This window comes from Nicotiana attenuata, chromosome 11, assembly GCF_001879085.1.
Source record: "Nicotiana attenuata strain UT chromosome 11, NIATTr2, whole genome shotgun sequence".
Lineage (NCBI taxonomy): Eukaryota > Viridiplantae > Streptophyta > Magnoliopsida > Solanales > Solanaceae > Nicotiana > Nicotiana attenuata.
In genome coordinates, this window is record NC_031999.1 from 48,785,498 (window position 1) to 48,801,166 (window position 15,669).

Below are 15,669 nucleotides of genomic sequence, written 5' to 3' on the forward strand. Positions count from 1 at the left end.
CTTACCTCGAACCAGACTCAAAAATCAACCCGAAACCATGTTCCTGCCATGAGATTCGACTCCAAATGACCCAAATCTATTCAATTCAATTGCATAATGTAAATAATACTTCAAGTAACTAATTTTACAAATAATTTCTAAGCTAATACGCGAAATTAGGTGAAATAACCAAAACGCCGCTCGGGCCCACGTCTCGGAATCGTACCTTAATGACTAAACTATCCTTTACATAAATTACATTACAAAGTTTATTTTGTTCTTTTCTTATTATTCAAATTCAAACTAGTATTTATACCCGCGCGTTGCGTGGAGAATAGTAAATATAATTTTTTATAAGAAAATATTATTTGAAAAATACGACACACACAAAAAAGTATGTAAATAATATTATTTCATGAATAATTTTTTTTTTTGGTCGTCAAAAGAACTTATATTGATTAAGTAGTAACATTAGAAGGAGCTACTTGCATACTATTACAAAATGAGTTATCCAAAAGTTGCTGCAGGGGTTGGTCAGTTGTCAATGCAGGTGGATCGTAGAGAAGATCCGTTGTATTGCAGTGTTTGACAATACGCCGATAGATAGTCTGTAACGATCCGACCGGTCGTTTTGAGCTCTAGCGCTCCGTTCAGCAGCCTGAGGCCGTGAGCAGCTTCATTTCAGGTATTGTGACTTGTGCGCGTGGTCGGAATTGAATTTCGGGAAGTCCAGAGTTGATTTGGAAAGAGAATTCTCATTTCGGAAGCTTAAAGTTGAAAGAATGAACTAGGATTAGAATTTTGAGTAAACGACCTCGGAATCGGGATCTGAAGGTTCCAGCAGGTTCGTAGGATGATTTCGGACATGGGCGTATGCCCGGTTCGGGTTTTGGATAACCCGGGAGCGTTTTGGCGCCTATTGTGGAAGTTAGCATTTTTGAAGAAATTTCTAAAGTTTGGCTTGAAGTGCATTTCAGTGTTATCGATGTCCGTTTGGGATTCCGAGTCCGGGAATAGCTCCGTATGGTGATTCTGGAGTTGGGAGGGCGATCAGAAGTGAATTCGGAGGTCCGTAGGTCATTTTGGAGCCATTTGGCTAAAGATAGAAATTTGAAAGTTTTTGAGAAGTTTGAACGGAAGTGGACTTTTTGATATCGGGGTCAGAATCCGATTCCGGAAGTTGCAGTAGGTCTGTAATGTCGAATATGACTTGTGTGCAAAATTTGAGGTCAATCGGACTTGATTTGATAGGTTTAAGCATCGAAAGTAGAAGTTGGAAGTTCTAAAGTTCATCAAGCTTGAATCGGGGTGTAATTCATGATTTTCGTGTGGTTTGATGTGATTTGAGGCCTCGAGCAAGTCCGTAATGTGTTTTGGGGCTGGTTAGTATGATTGGTTGGGGTCCCTGGGGCCCTCGGGTGGATTCCGGGTGGTTAAGGGATCGAAATTGGGATTTTTGGACAGCTGAACGATCTGGTTGCTGGTATTTTCGCTTCTGCGGTGGGTTAACCGTAGAAGCGGCCCCGCAGAAGCGGAAAAGGGAGCCGCAGAAGCGGATTTTGGTCAAAGGCTTGAGGACCGCAGATGCGGTCAAGGTTCCACAGAAGCGGGACCGCATCTGCGGAGAAGTGAACGCAGAAGCGGAAGAGGGCATCTTGGAGAGGACCGCAGATGCGGTCAAAGTTCCGCAGAAGCGGGACCGCATCTGCGGAAGGCATGTCGCAGAAGCGAAGCAGGGCGTCCTAGGGAGGACCGCAGAAACGGTAATTTAACCGCACCTGCGGAACCGCAGAAGCGGTCAAGGGACCGCAGGTGCGGAAATAGCTGGAGGCAGAAGGTTGTTTTAAAGTCGGGATTTGGCCATTTCTCTCATATTTTACATGGCTTAGGTGATTTTTAGGGAGCTTCAAGAGGGGATTTTCGTCATCAACGTTAAGGTAAGTTATCCCCACCTATTTTGAGTTAAATACATCAACTATGTATGGATTTGAGCATTTAAATTAGTATAAATTTGAGGTTTTGGTGGAAAACCTAGAAAATTAGTAAACTCGAAATTTAGCCACGATATTGAGTATGGAATTTAGTGAAAATTATATATTTGAGTTCCTAAGGTCATGGGTAATCTTTATCTTCAAAAAATTTCGGATTCCGGGCACGTGGGCCCGAGGGCGTTTTGGTCAACTTTTCGATCGGAATTAGGAATTTGCTATAAATTAGATTGTAATGAACAATTGAGCATATATTAATGGATTTGCGTAACCGTTGGCTAGTTTGGAGCGGGGTGCATCAATTGGAATCTTCGAAAGGGCGTGGAATGCCGGTTATGGATCTTCGGAGCGAGGTGAGTCTCCTTTCTAACCTTGTGAGAGGGAAATGTCCCCATAGGTGAATTAATTGGATATTTGCTCCTATTTGTGGGGGCTACGTACGCACGAGGTGACGAGAGTCCGTGCGTAGCTACTATTATGCTATTGTCCTGGTAGTCTAGGACCCAAAAGCATGCTATACTTTGAATATTTGTACTCTTATGAATAGTTGAAATGCTTAAACCACCTCAAAATAGTAAATGAATTCCTAACAAGATGTAAACCTCATTTTCTTAAATTGTTAAAAGAGAATTAGCTGTTCTTTGAATAATTGCCCCATGTTGGCTCCTCGATTGAGTGTCTCTATGTGTTTATTTTGGAACGGGTCGAACGCCTTGGCAGATTAAATAGATGCATCTATAGGCGCGCCGTCGACTCTCGGCAAGTGCACAGCTTATTTCTGTTGGATCGGGCCATCGCCTCGGCATGATGTGCGCATGCTTGTATTGCTGCCTTTAGCTTAATTACGTTATTATTGCTTCTTCATGGCTTGAAGTTATTTGGATAATTACGAAAAGAAATCTTGGAAATTTTCTATAAAAGAATTAATTGTTTACTTGTTTCCTTGTAATTGGACTAAAATCATGTTTGTAGAAATCCATAATTTAATGTATTACTGACCTCACTATTGGACCATTAGTAAGTGTCGAAGTCGACCATCTCGTCTCTACTTCTTCGAGGTTAGGCGGGATACTCATTGAGTACACGTTGTTTTCGTACTCATACTACACTTCTGTGCATTTTTGTTGCACAGGTATATGTAACTCTTGTGGCCTACTGGGTGTAGCAGCACAGATGATTTGGGGCTAGGTGAGTTGCATTATTCGAGGCGGCCCGCAGCTAGTATAGCCCTTTTTCAGTATATTGTATTTATTTCCTGTCCATTGTATTCCGGACGGATGTTGTATTTTATTTCCTTTTCAGTAGATGCTCATGCACTTGTGACACCGGGTTCTGGGATGGTTGTAGGATTGTTAAATACCTACTTGGTTAAAGAGATTATTCTTATTTCAATGAATTCCATTACTTGTTGTCTAAATGTATAAAAGGAACGATTCCCTTAAGTTTAAACAAGAAGTTTCTAGTTATTGGTTGTTGGCTTGCCTGACAATGGTGTCCGGCGCCATCACAACCCTTAGTGGATTTTGGGTCGTGACAACATGGTATCAGAGCACTAGGTTCCTAGGGTCTCACGAGTCATGAGCAAGTCTAGTAGAGTCTCGCGGATCGGTACGGAGACGTCTGTACTTATCCTCAGGAGGCTGCAGGACTGTTAGGAGTACTTCCCTTCTTGATTCCTTATCGTGCGATTTGATGCTTGGAGGCGTATGCCTTCAATTCATTCCTTCTCAATCTTACGCGACGCAAAGCGCTTGTTATAAATCGAGAATTGAAGAATCATAACGGTACTACGGATGTGGTGCAAGATGTTTCTCCCGGTGTAGTTGATTTGATTATTATCGTCGCCTTATGGAATGATATTTTAATGTTTCAGCTCAGTAACGGTACTTCTGAGGGCTTTGGGGCTAGGCACAAGTTGCCATGATGGCAACGAATGACTGTTCCGCAGTAGCGATATGATGGTAGGATGTTTGCCCACGTGTCAGGGCAGTGAATGACTTGAAGGGAGGTTTACTCAATGCTTAATCAAGAGATTCAGTATTTTATTCCCGGCATGGGAAAGGCAAGGGGACTAAGGATGGTCAGATGTGGGCTGGTGGAAGTAATGAGACTTGGTATTTGCAAGCGTGGTGGAGCTTTCTTCTATGATGGGGTGTCGTTGTCCTAATTCAACGTACTAAGTTTGTCGGTGTTATGATCTGCTACAATTCACATTTGGGGCAAGATATTGTGAAATAGTATTGGAGATACAACTGTCAGATATCGCAGAGTGCGGAGGTTCAGGATTGAATCAGTATTTCTAATGTTGACGGTTCGATAAAGATGACCTTCGAAAAGGTTTAAAGTTAGCAGCAATTGTGGGTTCAAGTGCCACGAAGATAGATTTTTATTTAAGACAGCCACTGAATATCAAAGGACGAGGAAGGACATGTGGGAAGCGTCAGGCGGTGTTCAAAAATTCTAGAAAGGCCAGGTATATGAAGCGAAGGTCGAGTAGTCGATTAAGGGGATGAGTTCCGCCAAAGTGGGAGAGTGGCGGAGTTGCATATGGGCTTTGCAGTGGGATGATTTCGCACCTTAAGGAAAGTTTGGAATGATTTGGGATTTTAGTGGCTGGCGATTGAAGCCTACGGATGAATTAGAAGTATGGGCTATCATGCGGCAGGAGATTTGATATAACGGGACGGAGCTTCATGAATGGAGAAAGGATACCACATAACGTTGGATTGGAGGAATATTGCCGCGCATTCAATTGATGTCCACGAGGGGTGAATGGACTTGTGCAGCTGGAGAGTGAGCTCGGACTCAGGAGGGGTCATTGATGTCGTAGTGATTGTACCACATGCAGCAACGTTGGAAGATGCCGGGGAGGGACTTCTACAGGTGGGGTATTCCTGTGAGCAGGTTAGCAGTCGCATGGTTGGCGAGGCTTCTGCGAAGAGTTCTACTGGTTATACAGCAAAGGAATTGGTCGTGCGAATGTTATTAATAATTTCTATGGTAAGATATCGAGAGTTTTGGCAGTTGATTACGCAAGGTTATGCCAATAGGAGGTTAAGAATCCTGGTAAATTCTGGAGTTGTGTAATAGTGGCTTCGAGCCAAGTGGGAGAGTCCCACCACCTATGATGGGGTGCATAGTTAACTAATTGCGAGGTCTCTAGTTATTAGCATATTGATGAGCTGTTCCAGCTACGGGAAAAGACCATAAGTGGTAATTTGAGCAAAGCAATTATTAAAGGTGGGCTATCGTTGGCCTTATTGGCCCATGTTCAGCTTGGGGGAAAGACTCAGGATTTATGCCTTGTATAAATGCAGGTTTCAAAGGAAGTGATTCCACCGGGTGCCTCGTCGAGAGGGTATTCATGTGTTATAATACTTATGAAGTCAATTATATTCGGGACCAAGTCAGAGCGGGTGGCTCTCAGTAACGATTCTATTGGATTCAAAAGGAGGTAAAGTATGGTGCCTAATGACTTCGAGCCTATAAGTACAGTTAAGAATCAAGCTTTTGCAGCAGCTTATGAGTGGAGGCCTAGAATGTTCTATGATGTTTTGACTCGCAGTGTAGCTCTTGAGAGGAAAAATGAGAAGAGATTTCGGATTCGTAACAAGATTAGCAGGATGGGCGTATCAGTTGAGGGTGCGAATATGCGCGCAAGGAAGGTATGAAGTGGTTCGTGGGATTCGGGACAGCATGGTCTCATTATTTAAGGTCACTCGAGGTGAGTGCAGATGGAGTATGTTACGTGTTGGATGGAGTTAGCATTATCTCTAAGGCAATCAAGGATAAATTGGAAGAAGGTAGATTGATTAGCCACAGTTGAATTTGGCATATTGGTGTTAATGATCAGTTCCTTCAGCGTGATCGAGTTAAGCAAGTGATTTGTGATGGTACGTATCAGGCTTGTCAGCCGCCGCAATTGATGTTGTTCAGAAGCATTCTTCTGTTATGGCTTATTGTGTGGAAGCAGATTTCGGAAGGGCTATGGTGGCTTAGACCACTACTTAGAGATTTGCATATTCTACGGTTATGAAAATTCGCCTGTGTGCTGCTATGGTTCTCCTGAAGTGAGTTAAGTGGAAAGCTTTTATGTGATGAAATATCAATCTAACAGTGGCCCCGAAGCTATGATAAGGAACGAGTTCTTTCGTATATTGGCATGTTAAATGCAGCAAGTGGTATGGAATTTGAAATGAAGATCAAGGTAGCAGTTCGGTGTTGACAAGGATGTCACGAGCTCGAATGAGCGGGAGAGGAGTTTCGATGTTTAAAGTAAGTTGGTTGGTTTTGTCATCAGTGTCACCTGAGATAGGTTGTTTGTAAAAAGGACTTTGCATCCTGGTTAATTATTCTTGATCGCTTTTCGGCGTTAGTGCAGCCGGTGGTTTGGAGGTACGACCCAGTTATTTGTTATGGTAGGTTGTGGGAGTGTGTCCCACAGGAAGATCGTATAAGTGAGGCAGGTAGTCACTAGATTGATTAAAGACTTAAACCAAGTACGAAAGTTATGATGATATCGTTGATTTGAGAATATATGCCTGGAGGGCACTCAGTTTATGGAGTTGTGGACTACGGAGGATTTCTCCTGTTGTGATAGTTGTTCTTGTGTGTTATGAAAAAAAAGGGAAGTTAGTATGGACCTTTGAAGGGTCATTGGACTAGTTCGGTATGATCAAAATCGGCTTGAAGTCGGTGGATGGATTCAAATGTGAATATGGGCTCTATATCAGGCCAAACATGTTCATCTCAGTAATGTGCTCCTTGTGGAGGAGTAGTCAGGGTGTTATTTTAGCTGTCAGATATTTCGTGTAGTGATATGTTGCGCCGTGTGAGTTGTGAGACGGCTTGAGAAATTGCTTATGTGTTGAGGATCCGCGTAGAAATGGTGTTATATGAGAAAAACGGCTCCTGAGATTCAGATTGTATATCGCACCTTAGTTGTGCTTGAGTTGTAGCTTATGGCACTATATGTCTCCCCAGGGATGGTATTATGCACCTAGCGTGCTTGTGACCGATAGTCGGTATCTTGCTGTATTGAGCAATTTAGCTCGATGTATATCTCCTTATGTGAGTTATATGTGTGGATTCGGTTTGCACACCGCAACGGTGTGATGATGAGCACAGTTCCCTATATCTGTTTTTATGTGTTTCGTTTCCTATTTTTCTGAGAAAAGCTCGTATTAGCTGTGAGCCCGCGTTGCATGTATGATTTGCGAGCGGGGTGTCTGTTTAGAATGTTGCCTGCGTCGCATGTATGATTCACGAGAGGGGTAATTGGATTTCCTTTTCGGGTTCGTTTTCATTGTATCGCGTTCGAATTGGTAGCCTATTGGCACATTGCGGCATCATATGTGGCTTTTGATTATGTCCGGGGTGGCTTATTGCCTGAGCAGTTCATACTGGGTGAGACGAGATCATTGGTTTAGGATCAGTGCAATCTGACTATATGAAGTACATTAAGGAGCTAAGACCATTATTTGGTTCAAAATGAGGTGATGGTTATTGTCAGGAGTATAGACCCAAATGATTGGTTGATTCGGCAGTTGATTATGAATTTCTGCACATCTTTTCCGTTGTGGCGGCATTGTAAGAGTTAGAGCAAGACCTGTGTATGTCATGGGGTGCAATGGGAGCATCAGATTAGTGGAACTTTGACTAAGTTGATCAGAAAATATTATTGTGGTCCGGTGAGTAAAATGATGCAAGGTGTGAATTCAGCAAAGTTATGCAGTCATGTTTGGGTACAGCATGTGGTGATTGATACGGTGTTCGTATGTTGGAAACAGGCCTGATAGAGAATTCTGGATGTTGGAATTAGGCTCTAAGGCCTATCTGCTTGAATAAAAGGAAATATCTTCAGAATTGATCGAGCGAATGCGCTCAACTGAGTTGTGGTAGCACGGGAAGGTGCATGAGGTGTTAAACAGTGATTTCAGACCACTTCAGTGTAGTTCTCAGCACGTTCGAGGACGAACGTATGTTTAAGTGGGAGAGAATGTAACGACCAGACCGGTCGTTTTGAGATCTAGCGCTCCGTTCAGCAGCCTGAGGCCGTGAGCAGCTTCATTTCAGGTATTGTGACTTGTGCGCGTGGTCGGAATTGAATTTCGGGAAGTCCAGAGTTGATTTGGAAAGAGAATTCTCATTTCGGAATCTTAAAGTTGAAAGAATGAACTAGGATTGGAATTTTGAGTAAACGACCTCGGAATCGAGATCTGAAGGTCCCAGCAGGTTCGTAGGATGATTTCTGACTTGGGCGTATGCCCGGTTCGGGTTTTGGATAACCCGGGAGCGATTTGGCGCCTATTGTGGAAGTTAGCATTTTTGAAGAAATTTCTTAAGTTTGGCTTGAAGTGCATTTCAGTGTTATCGATGTCCGTTTGGGATTCCGAGTTCGGGAATAGCTCCGTATGGTGATTCTGGAGTTGGGAGCGCGATCGGAAGTGAATTCGGAGGTCTGTAGGTCATTTTGGAGCCATTTGGCTAAAGATAGAAATTTGAAGGTTTTTGAGAAGTTTGACCGGAAGTGGACTTTTGATATCGGGGTCAGAATCTGATTCCGGAAGTTGCAGTAGGTCAGTAATGTCGAGTATGACTTGTGTGCAAAATTTGAGGTCAATCGGACTTGATTTGATAGGTTTAAGCATCGAAAGTAGGAGTTGGAAGTTCTAAAGTTCATGAAGCTTGAATCGGGGTGTAATTCATGATTTTCGTGTGGTTTGATGTGATTTGTGGCCTCGAGCAAGTCCGCAATGTGTTTTGGGACTGGTTGGTATGATTGGTTGGGGTCCCGGGGGGCCTCGGGTGGATTCCGGGTGGTTAACGGATTGAAATTGGGATTTTTGGACAGCTGAAGGATCTGGTTGCTGGTATTTTCGCTTCTGCGGTGGCTTAACCGCAGAAGCGGAACGGGAGCCGCAGAAGCGGATTTTGGTCAAAGGCTTGAGGACCGCAGATGCGGTCAAGGTTCCGCAGAAGCGGGATCGCATCTGCGGAGAAGTGAACGCAGAAGCGGAAGAGGGCATCTTGGAGAGGACCGCAGATGCGGTCAAAGTTCCGCAGAAGCGGGACCGCATCTGCGGAAGGCATGTCGCAGAAGCGAAGCAGGGCGGCCCAGGGAGGACCGCAGAAGCGGTAATTTAACCGCACCTACGGAACCGCAGAAGCGGTCAAGGGACCGCAGGTGCGGAAATAGCTGGAGGCAGAAGGTTGTTTTAAAATCGGGATTTGGCCATATCTCTCACATTTTTAATGGCTTGGGCGATTTTTGGGGAGTTTCAAGAGGGGATTTTCGTCATCAACGTTAAGGTAAGTTATCCCCACCTATTTTGAGTTAAATACATCAACTATGTATGGATTTGAGCATTTAAATTAGTATAAATTTGAGGTTTTGGTGGAAAACCTAGAAAATTAGTAAACTTGGAATTTAGCCACGATATTGAGTATGGAATTTAGTGAAAATTATATATTTGAGTTCCTAAGGTCTTGGGTAATCTTTATCTTCGAAAAATTTCGGATTCCGGGCACGTGGGCCTGGGGGCGTTTTGGTCAACTTGTCGATCGGAGTTAGGAATTTTCTATAAATTAGATTGTAATGAACAATTGAGCATATATTAATGGATTTGCGTAACCGTTGGCTAGTTTTGGAGCGTGGTGCGTCAATTGGAGTCTTCAGAAGGGCGTGGAATGTCGTTTATGGATCTTCGGAGCGAGGTGAGTCTGCTTTCTAACCTTGTGAGAGGGAAATGTCCCCATAGGTGAATTAATTGGATATTTGCTCCTATTTGTGGAGGCTACGTACGCACGAGGTGACGAGAGTCGCGTGCGTAGCTACTATTATGCTATTGTCCGGGTAGTCTAGGACCCAAAAGCATGTTATACTTTGAATATTTGTAACCTTATGAATAGTTGAAATGCTTAAACCACCTCAAAATAGTAAATGAATTCCTAACAAGATGTAAACCTCCTTTTCTTAAATTGTTAAAAGAGAATTAGCTTTTCTTTGAATAATTGCCCCATGTTGGCTCCTCGATTGAGTGTCTCTATGTGTTTATTTTGGAACGGGCCGAACGCCTCGGCAGATTAAATAGATGCATCTATAGGCGCGCCGTCGACCCTCGGCAAGTGCACAGTTCATTTCTGTTGGATCGGGTCGTCGCCTCGGCATGATGTGCGCATGCTTGTATTGCTGCCTTGAGCTTAATTACGTTATTATTGCCTCTTCATGGCTTGAAGTTATTTGGATAATTACGAAAAGAAATCTTGGAAATTTCTATAAAAGAATTAATTGTTTACTTGTTTCCTTCTATTTGGACTAAAAAAATCATGTTTGTAGAAATCCATAACTTAATGTATTACTGACCTCACTATTGGACCATTAGTAAGTGTCGAAGTCGACCATCTCGTCTCTACTTCTTCGAAGTTAGGCGGGATACTCATTGAGTACACGTTGTTTTCGTACTCATACTACACTTCTGTGCATTTCTGTTGCACAGGTATATGTAACTCTTGTGGCCTACTGGGCGTAGCAGCATGGATGATTTGGGGGCTAGGTGAGTTGCATTATTCGAGGCGGCCCGCAGCTAGTATAGCCCTTTTCAGTACATTGTATTTATTTCCTGTCCATTGTATTACGGACGGATGTTGTATTTTATTTCCTTATCAGTAGATGCTCATGCACTTGTGACACCAGGTTCTGGGATGGTTGTAGGATTGTTAAATATCGACTTGGTTAAAGACATTATTCTTATTTCAATAAATTCCATTACTTGTTGTCTAAATGTATAAAAGGAACGATTCCCTTAAGTTTAAAACAAGAAGTTTCTAGTTATTGGTTGTTGGCTTGCCTGACAATGGTGTCCGGCGCCATCACGACCCTTTGTGGATTTTGGGGCGTGACATTCCCCCCCCCCCCCCGTCTCATTCTCTCTCAACCGGTCTCTCTATCTCCATCTCTCTATCTCTGTTTCTCTCTAGAACCTTACCTTCTCCCCTCCTCTCCGATGGACCCTGTCCACCTTCTCCAGCCACCTCCCTCGCGGAAAACCATGGCCTCTCATCATCTCCTGGCCTCTGCTTCACCCCATGCCGGTTTGACACTACCCTGAGGTCCTCAGATGAACCTGGAGCGGTTCAACTCCTACCCATGGTCCTTCATGCCATTTTCCGGCCACCTCCGACCGTTCGAGTAAGATCTATGACTTTTCCGGCTAAAACCGGTAACATTTTAAGGTTTTCTCATCTTCTCTGGGTTCTCTGAAACCCTAACTCTTAAGATTTTCCGATTTCTATTAGATCTGTCTTAGATCTGTGTATATTATGAGGTTTTGTTGTTTTCCTCAAAGGTTTTTTTCCGATTTTTCTAAAGTAACTCTTTATCTTCAACTAGGGTTTTAACCCCTTTTTCAAAAAAACGCTTTTCTTCTAATTTTTTTGGTATTAATCTACGATTCTCACTGTGTTTAAATGTTTGTTTGAGCCTTCTCCTTTATCCGAGTTATTCTGTTGAAAACCCTAATGTTTCTTTAGTTTCTGAGTTCGTCTTGGGCGCTATGTTCAATTAATCTGTATATTTCTTATGAACGTTCTGTGATTCTGTGATTTTACCCTATGTTTGCTTATTAGAGTGTCTGGTTGCAATTATTCCTGCCTATTATGTGATCCTATTCTATTTCTTGTTCAGCAACGTTGCTGAAACTTCACTTCTCCTGCCTGTATTACATCTATTCTGTTAATTTAGGTCATGCTCTATGTGAATTCCTGATTTATATGGTTTTTACCTTATGTGTGCTTGTTAGAGTTGCTGATTTTCGTCTATTATGAGTTTAATCTGTTTATTCTCATGAGCTTATGCTAAAATCTCCTAAATTGGTATTGTTCTCTATTTGTGGGTCTTCGAATCCATGTGATTGGCTCTTCATCGATCTTGCATGATATTCTCTACTGATTCTTGAGATATCCCCTTAATTAAGGTTGGTTTCCTGTTTATCCTTGCCTATAGCATGTTACTCCTCTCATGTGTGATATTTTCCTTTGATAAATATTGATTCCCCGTAATTAGAACCTCACTCGAGGATCTCCTTACTGATTTCCGGAATTTGAAATATCTCTTGCCTTATTTCTCTGGCCGTTTCCGCTGTCAAACTAATTTGTATATATTTTCCTTAAATAGGATTATGAACTTGACCTTAATTGCATGCTCTATACCTATATTACACTTGTACTACTTCCTTATTGTGTTATAAGCAGCTTTACTTGATTCCTTTCCTTATTTTGCCACTGCTTCTTACCGTTTGAGTATTATTCCTTAATTAAAGGAAGTCTGTATACTAAATTGATTCTAATTAACATTTATTTCTATAACTACTGCCGAACTATTATTTTTACCTTATTCTTCCGCCCGCTTTCAAACTATATATACTCTATTCATTAATTAGCATAAGATACGAACAAAAAATCTGTTCAACTCTCTCTCACAACTAAAACTCTCTATTCTCTCTTCTGTGCTACTAGCTACTATTCCAAGTTAGCCGGCTGCAAGCCAAGGCTAGCTACTGTGCCTCTCCTATTTCTGCTTTGTGTTTTCGCTTTCTTCACTTCACTGGTATGTTCTAATTCAGATTTCAGTCCTCAAACCAACATGTTTCTATTACTGTTACGATTCCTTGTATTTCTAATATGTTTTTATTTACTATTTTTGCTGTTCAACATGTAATTAGGATCCTGAATTCCCTCTACATGTTAAGTTATGCTTTACTTGTCAATGACCAGCATGTTTCTATATACTTAGTACATGTTTATTATGTGAATCCCCATGATTGGTACGTTACTTTGATCATGGTCCTAGTTGTTTGGTGTTGATATGTTAATCTAATCCAATACCCTACTGCCCCCCCTGATCCTCTGAACCTGTAGGAGTTTCTGATTGTGTGCTCATACATGTTACTGCCTGCTACATGCTTGCCCTCACATGCTCCATATTTGTCCCTCCAATCCCATTCCCTTGCTTGTGTTTGCTGGACTATTCTTGGTCCTTGGTGTGATGCTGACTTTGTTTTGGTTCTGAGATTGGTATGCACGCTCCTTCAAATTGTTTTCATCAGTTAAACTTTGTTATAAAACTATTTCAATTAAGTCTCTCTTTTCAAAACTGTTTCTTACTTAAACTCTCCAAAACTGTTTTCTTACTTAAACTCTTCAAAACTATGTCGAGCACTCTCACTCTACTCTTAGACCACTAAGTTCTGCCCCTTTTGTGTGAGCATTGCCTTGGGACCCTTGAGCTCCCTCTGAACTTTGACACACAAAAGATGGCCTTTCCGTACAGCACTTACTCTATCTTGGCTATGAAATCTGGGTGTGAGCACTGCCCGGGAGCCCTTGAGGTCCTTAGGGAACTCTGACACACCCGGATTATGAGAAAGGTTGTGAAACAATACTTGGCATTGAGGACCTGGAGACTTGGGCCTATTCTGTAGGCTCCCTATAACTAACTTCTTATTTTTTTTCTTTATTTTCAGTTATGTAATTCCTATTCGAAGGCCTATAATAATTATTTGTAAACGACTCTGGGGTTGGATAGTGAAAATGGGTGGGTAATATGCATGCTGTAGTATAATCTAGGGTAGAAATCATGTTCCTAGGTTTACTTTCTCTATGCGCAATAGCAGTCATGTTTAGGTACAATATGCCAAGCATGCCGTGCATTAGATATCATGCTATTTAGGATTTATATGTACTATTTTCATCATCTCATCCACACTTAGAAATCATGTCTATAGGGTAGATAATAACGATAAAATAAGCTGCTATTATGTGATTCTGCCCATGTAAATATGTTCTGAAATTTCATTTAGAAATCCTGCCTTAGGGTAAACGTGTTAACACAATTTGTTATTCATGCACTTACCATATCGCAACAATGCTCCGCACTTAGAAATCCTGCTTTAGGTAAACAACATCAAAACTGTCACTCCTGCCTCTTTTGAAGCTGTGCATAATTTGATGTGCATTTAGAAATCTTGTTTAAGTTATTATGCATCATGCTGCATTAGACATCATGTTATAGGATCGCACTTATTCAATCACACTAGTCTAAATACAGATGTATAAACAGCCCTCCTGTTCTAAACAAACTGGTAATTAGTCTCTGGATGTTTGCATCATTTAGAATTGCATGCTATTAAGTATAATAACCTGGAATTATTAACAAATCTGAATAACTGCTACATATTATTTTACACCTAGGCAAGCCTTAGGTAATCAACTTTAAAATAAAACCAGAACCGTCTTTGTGATTAGTGTTTAACTGTCAGCATGTTAAAATCAGTAGGCAAGCCTGATTAGGACTTCCTCTCTGAGTTATGTAATAAATCTGACTCTGTTGTTATCACTTAGATACCAAGCTTAGGATATGAATTTAGACCTTAATTGTGTACGAGTCATGCTGTTTATGTGTACTATGTGTGGAGGTATATCTGAGCCTTTTATTTGTCTTCCATGCTCCCCTTTAATTGAAGTCCTATCTGTTTATTATGTGTCGCCTTAGTATTTTACCTTAAACTTGAGGGTCTGCCTAGAACCCCTTTTTTATAGGATAGGAGTCCTAAATTCCTCCGGGACTGATAGGAAGGGACGGGTAACAGCATGCAATAGGGGTCGAGACCAACCCCCACTTTAATTACCTTTATGGGGTGGGAAAGGGTAGATATGGATATGATGACCGGTGCGTTAATACCACGTGTAGCCCCTCTTTGAAGAATGTCATATCGAGTATTGTATTGATGTGATCCATATTATAAACGAACCTAGGATACCCCTTTACATTCGCAAATATGCTTAGATTGTAATTTTTTTCAAAATCTAGCTTTTCATTAACTGTTTTTCAAACATCTGTGTACTTAAACTTAAATCCCTATTATTTGAGCCATACTTGTTTATTTGCTAAATTGTACAAATCCACAAAAGTTGTTTGGCCGGGAACCACACTGGTGGATCCTGAGGGGTGCCTAACACCTTCCCCTTAGGATAATTTCAAGCCCTTACCCTGTCGCTGGTTACCAAATGTAGTTATAAATGAACCCTCTAGGTGCCCTAACGCACCTTAAGTCGTTAGGTGGCAACTCTTTAAAATGCAAACCCCTTTCCCAAAAGGAACGAGTTATCTCAACCAAAATGTCATAAACCCGATTTCGCGAGAAAAAGGGGGCGCGACAGTTATCAATTATGAATTGAAAATCTGCACTAGTGGCTTTCTTATGGAAGATGGGGAAACCAAGGTATTTACCAAAGAATGTGGTAGCTTGAATGGATAGAGTGTTGGCGAGGCTCACCAATGAATCCTGGGATGTTTTGGAGGAGAAGAGCACCCCTGACTTGGTAAGGTTGATTTTTTGGCCTGACTTCTCATTGAAGGTCAGAATAAAGTGTATGGAAGTGCAATTTATGATGCTTGCTTTGGCAAACATGATTAGGTCATCTGCAAAGAAGAGGTGAGAGATTGTAGGGCCAGCTCTAATGATACTTATGGGCTGCCAAAGTTTGTCCAAGACAGCCTTATCTATTGACCTGGATAATCTCTCCATACACATTATGAAAAGGTAGGGAGATATTGGGTCCCCTTGCCTTATGCCTCTTGATGGCTTGAATGATTCAGTTTTTCCCCCATTAACAAAAATTGAGATGGCGGAAGAGCTAATGC